Raw genomic sequence first — 13,871 nt, forward strand, 5'->3', positions numbered from 1 at the left:
GCGGGCGGGCGGGCGGGGCGGGCGCAGAGCTGCGGCCGCGGGGGCCGCGGGGGCCGGCGGGTTTGCGGAGTTGTTACCTGGTCTCGAGACCGGGAAGCACCGCAGACAGGTCCCCGCCCGGGAGGACGCCTCCTCCGCGTCGGGATGGGGTGCCGAGCGTGCGCCTCCCTTGTGCTCTTTCGGTTTGGGGAAGTTGTTACCTGGGCCGGACGCGCGGGGCGTGAAGCCGGCGAACGGAGCTTGGACGGCGCTCCGGGTCTCGGGTGGAAGGAGGGTGGGGGAGGGGCGGCCGGACCGACGGACGCGGGGCGCCGCTGCCTGCGCTGCGGGCCGCGGTGTTTACTGATGAGTGCTGTCGCGCCGGGGACGCACACCCGCCCTGCCTGGCGTGAGAGTTTAGAAAAATAACAATAATGACGAGAGAGCGAGCGCGAGCCCCGAACATGTGGTGGTGGTTTGCACAGTCGCCTTTTGCAGTTGGGAGAGATGGTGTAAGTTGACTGCATGTCTGCTTATCTCGGGCGCCGCTGTGCCCGCCCGCCCGCCCACCGCTCGGCAGCGAACGTCTGCTGGTGGGTATTGTCTGGACAGTTCCTGCGGCGACAGGGCCGAGGCTGGAGCGCGGCCCCCGCCCGCCCGGTACCTGTTTGGAGAATAATGGGCGGCAACGGCCCTGCCGCCGGCTGAGGCCGAGTCTATATAAGGAATTGCACGGACCTAGCGGACCGAGGGGCTCGTGTGGGTTCCTGCGTTATTTTTAAAACGAGTTTCTGAGAGTCGGGAAATAAAGGCGCCTGAAATGGGATCGCCGTGTCCGCCAGAAAATGAGGAAATGCGGGTTTAAGTCAGAACTACCCGGCGCTCGCCCCACCCCCACGCCTGGGCCCCCTTTCTCCCTCCCCTCTGGGATGCGAAACGCGAGGTTTTGTAACCTTTCCTGGCAATTTCAGATTTTGTGTGGGATTTCCTGTCTCGAAGCAGATACGAAGGTTTTAGGCGGTTTCAAGATGTTTCCTTCCAATCGTAAACGTAATTTTAATATATTCGAGTCGACATTAGAATCACCGCTTTCATGAACGGTGTTAGTTATCCAAATACACGTTTGTATTTTAAAGACCTCCGTTAGTTATGATCGATAACTAATACTGGGCGTCCTCATTGTGGAGAGATGACTTGTTACGGCCGCAGCGGAGCACAGGCTATTGCAATTTTAATTTCCTGTTTTAGCGTCAAATAGTGTGTGTGCTATATCGAGCTGTTGCTGCTGTGGCTTTATGAAAGGTAAGTTGGTTTGGAAAGGGCTGTTCGCGTTTTACCTTATTTAAAATGTTCGTCGCCAGAGAAAGGGGCTTTTCTTGTTGCTGACGACATGTGTGTGACATGTGAGTCTGAACCACCCAGCGTCTGTGCAGCTGCTGTAAACATGTTTACCTGAGCAGGAAAGGATGGATTTTCCTCCCAAAGATCCTGTGATACGAATATTACACCCATAAGGCATATCAACAGCTGACTTAGGGGGAAAAAGCGATCCCGAAAGGTACTTGAAATCAGCAGGAAAGAGAGCTGCTGGACGGCTGCAGCAAATGGCAACTTGCGCAGGTAGAAAAAGATGGTGTTTAGTTTTCCCCTGCGCGTGTCAGCCCCTCCAGTCTGCTGCTTTCATTCTCAGGGGAGCGATTTATTTACCGCGCTTGCTGTCAGTGTTTTTCCTTTGTGTTTACTATTAGAGAAACAGATTTGGGGCTGTTTAGCACAAAATGTCTCGTCTGCAGTGTGCATCACTCTCAGAAAACAAAAGGTGTTTCAGATAGCACTGTGCTACTACAGGTATCTTCCATTTTCATCAGTGTTGGCTCTGTCTTTGTATTTCTTTTTGTTCTCAGATGCATTTCATCCATTGCTGATTATTACAGCCACGCTATTTGATTAAGCCTCATGATTTGCAAATTAAAAATGAAGTTGTATGCCATTGTGTTGTGAAACCTCAGGATAGGTGCTGGTTAAGATTTCTTAGCAACGCAGTCATATTTAAGTTGCAGTGGTTTATTGGAGAGAATCGCTTGGAAAATGTTAACTCTTAAATCTTTTTAATGAAGGAATAAATGATGTATACAGTGGGAGGTGGTCATAGAGATACTTGATACTGTAATTTATATGTAAATAATTTTTTGTTCATTTTAAAATAAGGCATGCAGATTTTCTGCTAAGCCTTCAGTAAAACATTTTAATTTCCTTTCTGGAATATATCTGCAGAGTAGGATGTTAATGGGAGCATCAAGTAATGTAACTTGACAGGGGTAAAACAGTTGAGCAAGGTTTGGCCAAAGCCTGAAACCTTATGTAGTAACTCTATGGTGATGATGTTAGTGGCTTAAATTGATTTTTTTTTTTTTTTTTACCGTTTATAATGTAATGCTTTGTTTGCTGTATTTTTAAAATCTGCCTTCTCATTTTCCACTTCTACTCTTTGTGGTTACTTATTTATTTATCTATTTGAGAAATGTACTCTAGCTGCTAATGACTACATACTGATTAATTCACTCTAGATGGACTGGCAGGTACATATCTTCTGTCATTTGCATTTCTACTTGCTGTCTTTGGAAACCACCAGTAGAGGATGCTAACAAAAATTATTATTGGTGTAGTATACCATAAATCTGTCTATCTACTGTTGATTTGGGACCTCTGCTTTGATAGGGACCTTCAGTATAATTCCGGGTCTTACCCTTATTTAAAACTAGCCCTGGGTAAATTAGGCAAAAGCATTTTCTAGTCTGCTAGGACTGGAAAGAAGTAGGATTGTTTTAGCTTGAACAGTTGTATAAATTCGGTCTTCTTAAATCTTGCAGCTGAGATTGCTGTCAATTTAGTCTTGCTGTAGACCAGTTGTATTACTGCTGTTTTAAAGAAAGTTTTGTTTTATGTTGTTAGGTTTAGAGAAGAATATGTAATGATCGGTCCGTATTTATTTTGCATTCTTACTGTATTTTTTAATCTCCTTTTTCATTCATGGTAAGATCCCTAGAAATATATATTTTTAGACATTAAAAAATGTAAATGGTTGGATACGGTAAGAAAATTTGAAAATAATTGGTGATATTGTGTAATTATTTTTTCATAACTTACATAGACTTAAAACTATACATGGGTTGGCGGACAACTACTGAAGAAGGTATTTAACAGCGGTCACTCAGATGTTAGCGATTTTTATCTTTTCCTTCCGCTTCTGATTAAGATTCAGAACCAGGTAGTGTATAAATTTTAAATTTACCAATTCTAAATTAAGGAATGTAAATTTGTTTTGAAGTTTTAAATGCATTTAAGAGTCTCTGTAGTTTACTAATTATTGTATGCTTGTTTTCAAAGAATTCTTTTCAACAAATATAAATTGGTATTGTAACTTATATTCCATGAGATTTAATGTATTTAGTTATGTCTTTTTGGCCTGTGTCTATATAATTATGTTAATGTTACTGTAAACTTTTAGAAGCCTTTCATTAGGTCAAATGTTAGAAGTATTTACTTCCCTAATTTTTTTTAGGTATTTTTACCTAAATATTTTTTTAATGGTATTTCTGTAAATGCACCAACACCAGTACCATAATGCAACAGTAATACTCTTTATCTTGAAATAAGTAGGAATTATGTGAATTATCAGGTAAGCCTGTGTGAATTTCTCATTTTAGGGTGTCATAGTTCGAGAGAGAGAGAGAGAGAGAGTGTGTGTGTTTGTGTGTGTGTGTGTAAATATAGTTTTACATTTCCTGACACAGTTCTTGAGTGTGGTTTTCTAATTCCTAGAGTTCATCAGTGAATAAGTTTGGTTACTATCAACTTATTTTTTTATGAACTGAGGAACTTTACCACAAAGCCATGACATACACAGTTGTAGCATGGAGCAAAACTTAAACTATCTTATAAATTGAAAGTACCAATCACTTGTTAAAATGATCCTAGTATAAAAGCATATGAAATATTTGGTTAGTACTGTTTTTTCTTTCTTATATCCAGTGTTTTTGAAATGCCATACCCTATGTTTGCAATTTCAGTAACTTTGAAGCCTGTGTTGAGAAAGTTATATCAAGTTGGGAATGATACATTTAAAATAACAACTTAATTGTTTCTCATAGTTGTGTTTTTTTTTCCTCCTTTTTTGCTTTCCCCTGTATAAATCACTTCTAAACATGTGATTAGAGACAGATGTAAACACAGATGCAATATCGTGGAATTATATTGTTAGCTACTCTTAACTACCTGTAGTGAATTGCAATGGAGGAGAAGAAAAGTCATGCAGATGTTAGAAGAAGATACACATTGGTGTGCGGAAGTGCAGTGAGAGGTTAGAGGACTTGGTGAAATGGTAGAAATAGTATTTAGGACTGAAAAAGTTTTCTTAATCCTTGCAGTATGATCACTAATTTATGGGGAAATGTATGTTCATCTCTAATAGAGCTATAAGCTAAATAAAACAAAAGTTCATTGTTGAAAGAGAAGTAAAATATTTTAAGTTAGAAAGATACCCTGATTAGGAAATATAATAAAATGTATTTTTAAATACTTTTTAAAAGGCTGTATGTTGTGCCTGTAACTAGCTAAATGATCATTAAACTAGTTATATTAAAAGTAGAAAATAAATGGATATACACATAGTAGGAAAAGTTCTGTAGCAACCCTGGTTAAAATTAAATGTGATCTGTTATACAAACATTGCTATAGGAAATAATCTTTCCTTTGGATGGGACAGTGGCTTTTTTTCTAAGTTTTTCCAGCTTTATTGAGATGTAATAGGCGTACAACATTGTGTAAGTTTAAGGTGTACGGTGTGATGATTTGATACATGTATATATTGCACATGTTTGCCACGATAAGGTTAGTTAACACACCCTTCACCTCACGTAATTACACTCTGTTGTCGCCATGGTGAGAACATTAAAACTACTCTCATAGCAGCGTTCACGTATAGCATACAGTTCTGTTAACTAGTGTCCTCATGCTGTGCGTCAGTTCCCCGGAGTTTATTCGTGTTGTAATTGAGAGTTTGTACCCTTTGACAGACATCTCTATGGGACAGCGTTTGAAGAATTGTATCTGCAAAGGAAGCATTCTTAGGACGTGGATTTTACCAAATACAGTCTTTCAGTATGCTGTGCACGTGATGGGATGGGTTATACTGCTTGTTAACCTGAAACGGAGTTTCTTGGAAGTATGGCAACATACTTAAATAGCACGGTGCTCTCTAATGAGTAAAGTTTGCCTGTGGATTGTGTTCAGAGAAGAAAATTTAATGTTTACAACTCACTTCATTAATTTTGTTAAAACGTATTTTGGAGTATATCATTTAGGTGTAGATAAATCCAAAGATTCCAGAAGGAACAGCCAAAAAAGCGGAATTCAAGTCCAAGCTATGAAACGTTTTATTAGATTCTTATTTTTCATTCTCTAAGAAGTTGTTTTCCTCTCGTTTATTTCATCAGACGTTTCCTTGTTATTTAATACAGGTGCTCTGGAGACATAGGGAATGCAGTTAATTGTCCATGTACACATACATTTTTCTCCTACAGCCAACTCTGTGTATTCCTGGGACTTGATGTGCAGGGTTTGGGGTCTGCACTGTAGCTGTTGGTGGAAGACCTCATAGCAGGGCAGCCTGGAGGACCTTCATCCTCGCTTTTGCTGCAACAACTGCATCTGTGCTGGAATTATTAGGAACAGATGTTTCGTGACCTCTTAATTCCCCCTCCCCTTCCCCCTCCCCTTCCCCATCCATATTTAAACTTCAGTGTGAATGAAGATAAATATGGGAATGATGTCAGTTTCTCATGTTTATTATTGTATTCTAAAAATATTGCAAGACATTTCTTTTCTCTTTTAAAATGTTCCAGTTTCAAGATTTTAGGTATATTCTAATTCCAGCTTTTTTGAGATACTTTAAATATTGTGATATCAATTTGCTTTTTATAAAATGTGACACCACTAATTTTTAGATACCTCAGTTACTATTCATGGTCACCAAGCCACAATATAGTCTAATTTCCCTTATTTTTAATGTCTTTATATCCATTTAATCCACAGATCTAATTGAATGCTTGGTTTTTTATTAAATGCTCAGGGTGACCAGTTTGTTGATTAAAAAATTCATCATTCTCTTGGAATCTTACATTTTTAATATGGAAGGGACTTTTAGGGAATCATCATTTTTAATCTGAAAATTGATACAGGTAAGCTGAAATTTAGGGCCTTCAAGTAGAAACTCCATACGAGACTATAACGTGTGTTTTGAGAAGGGGCAGTGGTGACGCGTGGAATAGTGGGTAGTAAAATCCTTAACGGAATAGAGTGTCTGAACCTGGGCTCAAGTTAACGTCACTCTGACTTAGGTACTTGCCGAGGCTCTCTGAACGTCACTGTATCTCTAATGTTTTCTCCTTTCTACCCTAAAAAACTAAGTTGCTATTCATTCCTATTGCTACATCACTTTTCTAAATCTCTTTTGATACTCTTTTATTTATTTATTTTTGATTGCGGGGGAGGGAATAGTTGGAGCAGAGAGAAAATAATTTCATATGAATAAAAATTAAGAAAATAAAAATTAAAAAAAAGAAAAGAAAAATTGTGGAGCTGGAGGGATTCGGGACAATCATCCAAATCCATTTTTTTCAGATAAGCAAACAGATTCAAAGAGGTAAAAGGACTTTGCCAAGTTCCTATTACTAGTTTGCTTGGACCAGGTTACAGCTTCTCAGACCGGTAGCTCGGTGTTCCGTTATTAGACCGTTTTATCTATGATGATAGCAATGAAGAAGTAGAAGCTGCGAATTTTCCAATTTGTCAAAGTAAAAACCAAATGCATTGTGTAGAATACTCAATCATCTCATAAAAATGGATTTCTAATCTATTCCCATAAATCCATCAAATTTAACAGTTAATGTGCCAATACCACTTAAAACATTTCGGGTGCAGAGAGTAGGTTTGGTCTGCTTAGAGGCATATGCTCCCATTATTTGGATTGTAACTTTCCCTCTTCATTCCCTACCTCAACTCCCATTCACCCTGTCCCACCCTGTCCTTCCCAACCCTCACTTCCACCCAATCTAGTGTGTTTTATATATGTCTTTGGCTATGTCTCTTTCCTTGTAAAATTATCTAGTTCTTTGTGTGTTTTGCATCTGTATACCCGATATTTTGCTGTATATTTTACTTTTGCCACCCCGTGTTGTTCGAGATCTGATCTGTTCATGTTCCTGTAAGTACACCTAGTTCATTGCTTCCAGCTGTGCAGTATTTCATGGTGTGTGTCAGCACTTGTCAATCACTCACCAGTTCCCCTAATGATGGATGCCTAGGTTGACTCCAACTCTTGGGTACAAATAATTCTGTAAAAAGCATCTTTTTACATGTTGCTACTGGCTGTGGAAGAGTTTCTTAGGGAACATACATGTAGGTATAGTATTGCTGAGTTATAGGTTAGTCACATATTTCATATCACTAAATTCTGCCAGATTATTTCTAAAACAGCGACACCACTTTTTACCTTCACCAGTGTTAACATAAAAATTCCTATTTTCTCACATTTTTGTCAGCTTTTGGTATTGTACAACATCTGCATTTGGCTAGTTTGACAGTTGTTAAATAGAATATTGTAGTTGCTTTAATATGTATTTTCTTGTTTACTAGCGAGGTTGATTATTTCTTCATATCCTTGCTAGCCATCTGAGTTTCCCTTTCCATGTCTGGCTTATTCATACTCTGCCCTCCTTTTTGGCTCGGTTTCTACTGTTGATTTCCTAGAATTCCTTGTGTATTTGAGATAGTAATCCCAATCACCTGTTGACTTTGCCTATGGTATGGAAATCCCTAATTTTAATATATTTACATCTGTCAAATTTTTGACTTTGTGGGTAGTAAGAAGTCCTTCCTAATCCATGAATTGCAAAGATATTTTCTTAGATTTTCTTCTAATAGTTTTGTAGTTTTACCTTTCATATTTAGGTCTGTGGTGAATCTGAAGTTCACTTTTTGAATATAGTGTTTCTTTCTGAAGGGGAGCAAACGTAGTGGTTAAGGGTTTGGGTTGATCCTATAATTTACTAGATGAGTCACCTTGGCCAAGTTACTTAGTCTCCGTATGCTTGAATTCTCCCATATGTAAAATGGGGATGGTAACCTTAGAGTTTATGAAGCACTGTGCTTAGCACAGTTTTAAGCATTCAGTAAATGTTTGTTTAAAGTTTTATTTATATTATTAGATTATGTTTGTTTTAAATGCATCTTGCATCAACTGACACTTAATTCCTTAGTCTGTTGTCCACAATTAACTTTAACTGACATAACTACCATCTAAAAGGATGTTGTTATAAAATTTATTCATTGCTTCTATAGCTTTGACCTTAAACATTGCTTAGTTGTTCTGGCCTTAAGAACAAGGCTGTCTGTTAAATCAGTAATAGAATGGTAATATACACTGAGGCTTCATCTTATAGCTATTAGTATATGTTTTTTAGCTTGAGGAAGGCGGCCTTGAACTCTTTTTTAAAGAGCATTATATTGAGAGAGACCTCACCATATTACTTTATGTATAATATTGACCTGAACTTCAAGGGTAATGTCCCAGTATTATTCAATTGCATAAAACAAAGAACCTTGACCTGGGGAGGGTAGATAGGGAGGGTTAGAGGGAGGCTCAAGAGGGAGAGGATAAGGGGATATATGTATACGTATAGCTGATTTACTTTGTTTACAGCAGAAACTAACACAACATTGTAAAGCAATTATACTCCAAAAAAGATGAAAAAAAATTGAGTAGCTTAATGAACGTGGCATCCACAACTTTTCATGGTTTCATTCATTTAGTTTGGAATATATTGAAGAAGACAGTTGTATGTCTTCCTAAAACATAGTATGTTCTTGTGCTTATGGATCAAGGCAATCCTAAGACAAAAGTTAAAACGCTACCGTGTTTTGTGTGTGTGTTAATAAACTTTATTGAGGTATAATTTGCATTCTACACTGAAGCTTCATCTTATAGCTATTAGTATATGTTTTTTAGCTTGAGGAAGGCTGTATGTATACACTAGTATGCATGTAACATTTTGGTGAGTGTTGACATACCTGTGGCTACCAGTGTAACCACCACCACAGTCAAGATACAGAATGTTTCCTGCTTGTACCTCATCTCAGTCAGTCCTCCCTCTGCTCAAGCAACCACTGATCTGGTTTTGATCCCTGAAGGTGAGATTTACTGCTTTAGGGTTTCATATAAACAGAATCATACAGTATGTGCTGTCTGTGTTCTTTTGCTCAGCATAACGTTTTCATCGTGTTGTTGCATGTATCAGTAGTTCATTCTTTCTGTGTTGCTGAGTAGTCTTTCATTGTGTGATGGAATTGGTTTCTCTCTTCATCTACAATGGGCTTCCTACAGGCAGACCTTGGAGTTTGGTTCCAGACCACCACAATAAAATGAATATCACAATAAAGTGTGTCACATGAATTTTTTGGTTTCCCAGTGCATGTAAAATGTTTACACTGTCCTGTACACTGTTAAGTGTGCAATAGCATTGTCTTAAAAAACAGTGTGCATACCTTAGTTAAAATACTTAGTTGCTGAAACATGCTAACCATCATCTGATAACAGAAGGTTGCTCCAAACCTTCAATTTGTTAAAAAAACAAAAACAAAAAAAACCCGCAGTGTCTGCGAAGTGCGGTAAAGTGAAGTGCCATAAAACGAGGTATGCCTGCATTTGAGTTGTTTCTGGTACCTTGCTGTAGAATAAAGCACATATGAGTGTTCACATCCAATTTTTCTTGTGAATATATGCTTACGTTTCTTTTGGGTAGAATTGCTGGCTCATGTAATAAGTGTTCGTTTAACTTTGCAAGAAACTGCCAAACCAGTTTCTAAAGTGCTTGTAGCATTTCACCTTTTACAGTGTATGAAAGTTCTAGTTGCTCCAATCCTTGCAAACGTTTGTCCACGTTTTAAATTAGGCTATTCCATGGATGAAGAAGATGTGGCACATATATACAATGGAATATTACTCAGCCATAAAAAGAAACGAAATTGAGTTATTTGTAGTGAGGTGGATGGACCTAGAGTCTCTCCTACAGAGTGAAGTCAGTCAGAAAGAGAAAAACAAATACCGTATGCTAACACATATATATTGAATCTAAAAGAAAAATGGTACTGATGAACTTAGGGGCAGGACAGGAATAACTACGCAGATGTTAGAGAGTGGACTTAAGGACATGGGGAGGGGAAGGGTAAGCTGGGACGAAGTGAGAGAGTGGCATGGACATATATACACTACCAAATGTAAAATAGATAGCTAGTGGGAAGCAGCCGCATAGCACAGGGAGATCAGCTCGGTGCTTTGTGACCACCTAGAGGGGTGGGGTAAGGGAGGGTGGGAGGGAGGCTTAAGAGGGAGGGGATATGGGGACATACGTATGCATATGGCTGATTCGCTTTGTTATGCAGCAGAAACTAACACACCATTGCAAAGCAATTGTACTCCAATAAAGATGTTAAAAAAATAAATTAGGCTATTCCAGTAGGTGTGTAGTAGTATCCTTTTGGTTTTAATTTGGATTTCACTGATAACTAATGATGTTGGAGTATCTTTTGATGTACTTAACGGCCACTTCTGTATTTTCTTTTGTGAAATATCTGTTCTAATCGTTTATCTACTTTTAATTGGGTTGCTTGTCTTTTTATTATTGAGTTGCAAGAGTTCTTTTTATATTCTGGATCCAAGTTCTTTGTTGTATATAGATATTTAAAATATTTTCTCCCTTTCTGTGGCTTGTACCACATTTGATGAAGTCGAATTTATAATTTTATTCTTTTAGGCTTTGTGCTTTTTGTATTCTAGGAAATCTTTGCCGAGTTGAGGAAGATTTGCTGCTATGTTTTGTTTTGTTTAAGTTTATAGCTTTAACATTTAGGCCTGTGCTCCATTTCAGGTTAATTTTTGTCTCTACCTTGTTTTGATCTTCACCTGCAACCCTGCCTGAGATAGCCTTGAGTAGTTTGCAAGAGACAAAAACTTGATCTTACTCATCAAAATTCAGTATGAGAATTTCTGTTTGAGGTTTTTAAGAATATTTTTCAGAACCGAAGAACCAACGCTCTTGATTGTAGAGGAACACAAATCCTACTTTCCTGGTTTTATACTTTTTTTTTTTTTTTTTTTTTTTTTTTTGCAGTACGTGGGCCTCTCACTGTTGTGGCCTCTCCCGTTGCGGAGCACAGGCTCCGGACGCACAGGCTCAGCGGCCATGGCTCACGGGTCCAGCCGCTCCGCGGCATGTGGGATCCTCCCGGACCGGGGCACAAACCTGTGTCCCCTGCATCGGCAGGCAGACTCTCAACCACTGCGCCACCAGGGAAGCCCTATACACTTTTAAACAGAGCAGTTCCATTGTGTCTAGTTAGCGTTTTCAAGTTTTCTGTGTCCTGAACACACTTTGACTTCACGGAGACGTTCAAGGCTAAAGTTTCCGGGAAGGATGCTTGAGAGAGAGTAGCCGGAGTTGAGCTGAGTGTGGATGTTCTCTTGATGGCCTCTTACTCCTGTGTGGTGTCAGTGAGCTTAGCACTTCACTCTTACACTAGCCAGTTACTTCTCCTTCCTCTGGTCTGTCACGCAGGCTGCTGCCAAAATTATCTCTGTGGAAAAAGTCTGATTCAGTCATTACCCCAATCAAACCCCTCCCTTGGATCTTTATTAACTTACAGGACAAAACCAAGATCCTTCGCATGAGATCCCAGGCCCTGGTTTATGGTCCTGCCCTGCTGTTTCTTTCCTCTCTCTGGTGGCCCCTCCGACCTACAGATTTCTGGGTCTTTCTCCGTGTCTTTGGAGGTACTTTTGTTCCCTCTACCTGATACACACTTTTTTCCCCACTACCCCATATGTTTTGGTATGTTTTGAAAGGTGGACAGGAGTTCATCTCAGGTATTTCTTCGTCTGAAATGCTTTCTGTGATCCCTTTTCCATTTGTCAGAGAAAGTTAATTCTCTTCTGTTACGCCGGTGGAGCCATCTTTTATTTATTTATTTATTTTTTGCGGTACGCGGGCCTCTCACTGTTGTGGCCTCTCCCATTGCGGAGCACAGGCTCCGGACGCGCAGGCTCAGCGGCCATGGCTCACGGGCCCAGCCGCTCCGCAGCACGTGGGATCTTCCCGGACCGGGGCACAAACCCGTGTCCCCTGCATCGGCAGGCGGACTCTCAACCACTGCGCCACCAGGTAAGCCCGGATCCATCTTTTATACTTGTATTATTGTGCTTTTTCTGCTGTGTTATGGTGTGTTTCTGTGTCATCCTCCCTATCTGACCCTGGTTTCCTTTAGGATGGAGACTGTCTTCCTCACCCTGGCATGCCAGGGGGTAGTCGAGTGGTAGTAATGATGTGGCAGGCACAGCCCTACCGCATTTACACTGCTGTCCGCGTGCCAGGTGCTTTACATCTGACTAGCTCATTGGATTCTCACAGTGATCCTGTTACGGTATTTAGACCCTTTTTGTAGGTGAGCAAACAGGCAAAGAGATTAAGTGATTTACCCAAGTTCACACAGCTGATAAGCAGTAGAAGTGGGATTTGAATCCATTTAGAGTCTATACTCCTATAGCCACCGCCCTTTCTTGCCTCTCAGTGAACCGGCACATGGTGGGCATTCAGTGCTTGTTGAATGAAGGTTAACCCTGGGAGAAGAATTTTATTGCCCTGCTCCCCTCTGCCCCAAGGGTAACTTAAAAGACTAGTTAAAAATTTTACATATTTTATAATATTTAAAAGCGTATACATCTGAGTTGGTTAATATTATTTTTACTCAATTGAGAGATTTTTTCAGTTCATTCTTCTTGGACTGGTGATTTTTTATTTAAGTTAAAATCTTGCTTCCTGTAAGTTTTTTCCCGTAAAAGGTAACTTATACACCAAATAAGGCTACTTTCCTTTTACCGAGGCGTAAATGCTTGATCTTGTTGATTTTTAGCTACATACTTTACTCCTTATATTGTTTAAGGAAAGAAATGTTTAGCTACTTTGAAGTTGATTACAGATATATTTATTTACTTATTATTTATCTTTTTCATGTCCTAAAATGTTTATATGTCACTGGACTAACTCCTATGTGATTCTTATTTTTAAGATAGTGTTTTTCTATCTAACTTTTCTGTTTATTTTTATCACCTATCCCTATTCCTTGAAAATTCTTTATAACTAGCTTGTATCTTATTTTTGTTCGTAAAGCTCTCACTTTTTTATACTCCATTTAGCTCTGTGTCTGGCTTGAACATTATAGATATTAATGCATAATTCCTTCTGATCTGGTATCCTTAGGTGCACTTACAGAAAGAGCATTGAACTGGAAGATAGAAGTCTTAGATTCTAATATTAAATCTGCCATTAATTGGCCTATGAAATTGGGAAAATAATTCAATTTATTTGGGCCCAAGTGTGTTCATCTGTAGAATGAACATGATGGATTACTGTGTGCAAGGCAGTGAGACTCTTAGGATGAAAGATACAGTATGTTGCCCTGAAGAGCTTCCAGTGTACTAGGGGAGAAACATAGGAAAACAAACCTTAAGAATTTAGTTTGGTAACTGATGTGATATTCTATCCCACACACATGGAGGGGATGGCCACGTCTTAAAGGATGCGTGTCGGTTGTCTTAGTAAAGATGTGGAAAATAATATTCCAGACAGGGTATTGTATGTGCAAAAGCATCTCTCTCCCTCCCTCCCTCCGTCTCTCCCTCCGTCTCTCCCTCCGTCTCTCCCTCCGTCTCTCCCTCCGTCTCTCCCTCCGTCTCTCCCTCCGTCTCTCCCTCCGTCTCTCCCTCCGTCTCTCCCTCCGTC

At 39.6% G+C, this 13,871-nt stretch overlaps 1 protein-coding gene across 4 annotated transcripts in view; it reads left to right on the forward strand.

Moving 5' to 3' along the window:
• The window catches only part of ZEB1 (zinc finger E-box binding homeobox 1), a 190,146-nt gene that overhangs the window by 1,048 nt on the left and 175,227 nt on the right, over nt 1–13,871 (forward strand). The gene's annotated exons all lie outside the window — the stretch shown is intronic.

Source organism: Monodon monoceros, unplaced genomic scaffold, assembly GCF_005190385.1.
Source record: "Monodon monoceros isolate NGI ecotype Baffin Bay Population unplaced genomic scaffold, NGI_Narwhal_1 Super_Scaffold_21, whole genome shotgun sequence".
Lineage (NCBI taxonomy): Eukaryota > Metazoa > Chordata > Mammalia > Artiodactyla > Monodontidae > Monodon > Monodon monoceros.